Source organism: Lygodium microphyllum, unplaced genomic scaffold (assembly GCF_053477565.2).
Source record: "Lygodium microphyllum isolate KBCC unplaced genomic scaffold, Lygodium_microphyllum_v1.1.10 scaffold_214, whole genome shotgun sequence".
Classification (NCBI taxonomy): Eukaryota; Viridiplantae; Streptophyta; class Polypodiopsida; order Schizaeales; family Lygodiaceae; genus Lygodium; species Lygodium microphyllum.
In genome coordinates, this window is record NW_028229697.1 from 93570 (window position 1) to 98191 (window position 4622).

The following is a 4622-nucleotide window of genomic DNA, read 5'->3' on the forward strand; positions in this document are numbered from 1 at the left end:
TTTGCTCGATCTTGACAAGAACGATTGCCGCACATCGTCGCAACTCGGATGATCGACTTAGAGAGACCCTTTGGGCATACAAAACCTCCCATAAGGGAGTTACAGGACAGACCCCTTTCCAGCTAGTGTATGGTATAAAAGCAATCTTCCCTATTGAGTTGGAATTGCCCTCTTTGTAAGTGGCAGTTAAAGAACGCTTGGGAGATGATGAGTCACTGTAACGCCGCCTCCTACACTTGGAATGCTTGGATGAGATACGGCGGATGGCCCTACAGTGCATGGAAACCACTCAAGCGTGATGCAACGCTTATCATGACAGGTTCATCAAGCATGAGGAGTTCAAAGAAGATGATCTTGTTCTAGCCTATGATTCAAGATTTTGCAAGTTTCCTAGTAAGCTTCAACAATGTTGGATGGGCCCCGTACAAGGTACGTGCTGTCAATCCTAATGGCTCTGTTCGAGTACAGACCGTTGATGCCTCTGATGATCCTTTCGTGTGATCAATGGCTATCGTCAGAAAAAGTATTTTCCTCCCTGGGGATCTTGACAATCACAGTCGACCTACCCTCTCCCTTTTGGGCATCGCACTGTCCTTCTCTTTGCACTTTTGATAGCCCTTATGATTCTCCTCATGAGGTAGTCTCGTTCTGCTAGCCCCTCACAAATACCTCTCAACTCGACCTTGTTCTCTTCTCATCTGATCCCACAACGGTGGTGAGGTTGGTCCTGACACATGGTATTTCTACCATTCTCTTTCTTAACAAAAAAAAAGAAGGAAAAAGAAAAAGAAAAAAAAACAAAATTGTTATGGAAGAAAAGGAAGAAATTCCCTGTCATAACAGGCCTCGTTCCAAGAAAAGGTGGCAACACCCTTGGGCAGGAAGCTGACTGTGGAAAAGGTGGTAACACCTCACAGTTCAGGATAGTTGACTCACCAGCAGTACCTTTCCAGCAAGTAATTTGAAGCCACCTCCCTTGGTGCGCTGTCTCTGCAATATTACTCCATCTACCCTTTTTAACATATGACATTTCTTACAAATCATTGAAGTACGAGACTTGTTGGCTACCTCCCTAGGTACGCCTCGTCTTCAATATCTTGATGACAACAACAGCCGACATGATCTTCATCACCAACCCCTTGAGTGATGTGAGCTTTCATCCTAACAGGATGGGGATGTGAGTATGGGATGCCCTCTGTATCTATCAGCAAGTGCGACAGAGGGTGGGATGAGTGACCAGTCTTTCCCTTCAAATCAAATGAGAGGTGCGATGTGTGAACGGAGTGTTGCACGCACGGGATGGGCCTCTCAATGCACAACACATGATCTGTTCCTGTGCACTGCACCATAAGGCTCCTTGGCCTTCCTTCTCGCACTGTATGCCAGCACCGGGTGGGATGCACTGTTGCACCATCAAATGCACATAAGGCATACAAGCTCTGCACAAGTGACAGTGAGGATTACATCAATGGGTTTGAGGAATAGACTGCCCCCTGTATCTTTCAACAGAGCATGAGACAGAGGGTGGGCTGAGTGTGACTGGTGTTTCTTCAATCAAGTATTGAGAGGTGAGAATTGAGGGATGTTACAACCATTGGAATCACGTACGTTCTGTTTTCCTTTGCACCCACAGGATGAGTCTCTGCTATCCGCACATGATACGTCACTCTGTTCTGTACACTGCACACTGCAAGGCTCCCTGGCCTTTCTGCTTGCACCTATGCCAGACGGGGTTGGACGCACTGACGCACCATCAATTGTGCACCCTAGCATACTCCTCCTACACCACCCACTTGTCATTTCCTTAACCGGGTGCGAGCTCTGGGTTTCATCATTATTACCTCGAGTGATGTTAGTAATGGGGCGAGCGACTGCTCTTTCATTCCATTTGAGTGATCGTGAGTTGAGTGAGATATCCCTCGTCATCAATGAATTTCCTGTGATTCCTTCAACCCAGCTATCTCCTTAGGTGCTGTCCTGTGGTCCCTGCCACAAAGGATGTGTGCTGTGAAGCCACCTTGGTACTTCTTGTAGTCGACAACGACACAAGACGCAACCTCGATAGTCGACATTACTCCTCGACAATATGGGTCAAGTTTTTCTAACCCTACACCTTCAGTTTCTTAGTGATGGTCATGTCTTAAGTGTGGGGTTGTTCGTGGTTGGTCTGATGTGTGGTACTAGGTCCTTGTTGCTCGGTTTACCCTTCCTGTTAAGGTATTAAGTGTGGGGATGCATCCCTGCGCATCTGTTCTACATATCATCATGGAAATATATCTATCCACCTCCAAATACAAAAATTCCTTTTTTATGCTCTGATGGGGTCCTTCCCCATTCCTCCGTTCTATTTCACCATGTCCATAGGGCTGTTCCTTATCCGTTTGCCTTTATCCTTTGTTTTGCCATTTTTTCATGTGAGCACACCCTACGTTTACTGAGACTTACATCCAACCTTACATCCCTGTTTCTCCCTTTGAATTCCCCATTTTTCCTTTTTACCAACCCTTGTTTCGATAGCTGGTTCTTGAGTTATTAACTTTTGAAGCAATTCCCGTAAATTGGACAATTTTCCATGTGAAGCCGTCTTTATTTCTTCGGAACACTGATCTGATGTGCCATCCCTGCCCTACCCATTCCTCTTGATATTTTTCCTTTTTACTCCCTATCATTCCGATGCATGGTTGGTCCGCTTTTTTTTTTTGCAAGTTTTTGTACCATTTTCGTGCCTATTTTTCACATTTTTCCATGTGAATATGCCCTATTTTCATCGGAATTCTAGTTTCCTTTGACAGCCGTGTCTTGCCAGCCTTTCCCCCACTTTTCATTTTTCCTCCCCCTTCTTCTAACTGCTGGATTTTTAGTTATTAATTTTTCCAAGTGTTTTCGGGAGTCTTTTTTGTGTTTTTCCCCATGTGAACCCCTCCTAATTCTCCCCAAACTGAGTTTTGCTATGCCAGCCATGTGAATCCCCTTTCCCTTGACATTTTTCTTGTTTATCGCACTTCGTTCCGACAATTGGTTCTTCCCATATTAATTTCTGCGCCCATTTTCGGGTCCGTTTTTGGGGTTTTTCCCATGTGAACACATCCTATCTCGATCGGAACTGTGTTTTGCCGTGATCGGGTTGTTGCTTATTCTGCACATTTTTCCTTCTTTCAGCCGACGAGCGGATTTTCTAATATTAATATACGTATGTGTTTTCAGGTCTTTTTTGCATTTTTTTCCATGTGAACACCATGATTTTGCCCCGGAACCCGTGTCACATTTTTCTATCATCTTCCTCTTGTCTCCCGGCACCTTTTTTCTTTTTATGATTTTTCAATCCGACGTCCGGTTTGGGTTTTATTAAATTTTCTTCCTTTTTGCTAGTGGCAGCGTTTCTTGTGTCGCACGTGAACGCGCCTATTTTTGGTTTTAAGAGTCTCACAATGCCTCCGTGGCATCTGCGACTCGCGTGTCACTGTTCCCACCCCGTCCGATCCCGCCAATGTAAATTTTTTTTAACTCCCGCCCCACGCATGCACGCGGGATGGGGGTGCGCTCACTTTTTTCTGAAAAAAACACACACAACACACAACTTTTAAAACCAAAACAAAACACAAACACACAAACACTCACATTACCCACACATACAACTCACAAACTCAAAAAGAATACCATCCACCACACACAACAAAAACCATAAAACGAAAACAAATAAAAACTAATAATACAAAACTATTAAAACACATTAAAACCAAAAACAAAACAATATATAATCATAACAAAAAAAAAAACATCATACTAATAAAAATCACCAAAACCCATCAAACACCCAAAACAACACCACAAATGACAAATGACGAAAAACAAAACACAACAAAACAAAAGGAAACAAAAACAACAAGAGAAAAAAGAAAAAAAAACACACACACACACATACAAAAAAAAAAACACACACACAACCACATACTTGTTTGTTCGTTCCTCGTGCCTCCTCCCCACACGATCCTCCTCCTCGCATGCCTTCTCCCCCACGATCCTCTCCTTTTCTCCCTTCTCGCCTGGCCGCCTCGCCTCACCTGCTTGCCTCCCTCCTCCACGGCCCTGCCTCCCTCCCTCCTCCCCAGCGCCTTTCCCCCCTCCCTCCACACACGCCATCGCCCCCGCCTCTTTCTTCTCCCCGCCTCTCCTCCTCTCCCTCGCCTCTTTCGCCGGCGCCCCGCTGCCCAACTCCCCTCTGCCTCCCGTCGCAACGCCGCTTCCGCCACCTCTCTTCCCTCCTCCCACCCCACCGTGGACCGATGTCTCCACCCTCTTCCTCCTGGTTAGATTCTTGTATTAATCAACTTCATTAACTTTATTAATCCCCTTAATTAACTTTCTTAATCACCCTCACTTAATCAACTTAATCCCCCTAACTTAATCAACTTACTTAACCTACCTAACTTACTCAACCTAATTCACCTAATTAACTTAATTCACTTAATCCACCTAATTAACCTACATGCCTTAATTAACTTAATTACCCTCTTAACCTAATTAACTTACTTAACTTAATTTCCTTAACTCACCTAATTCACTACCCTCCCCTAACCACAGTTTCCCCCGTTTCTGCCTTGCTCCCCTCTATCTCTAGTGTT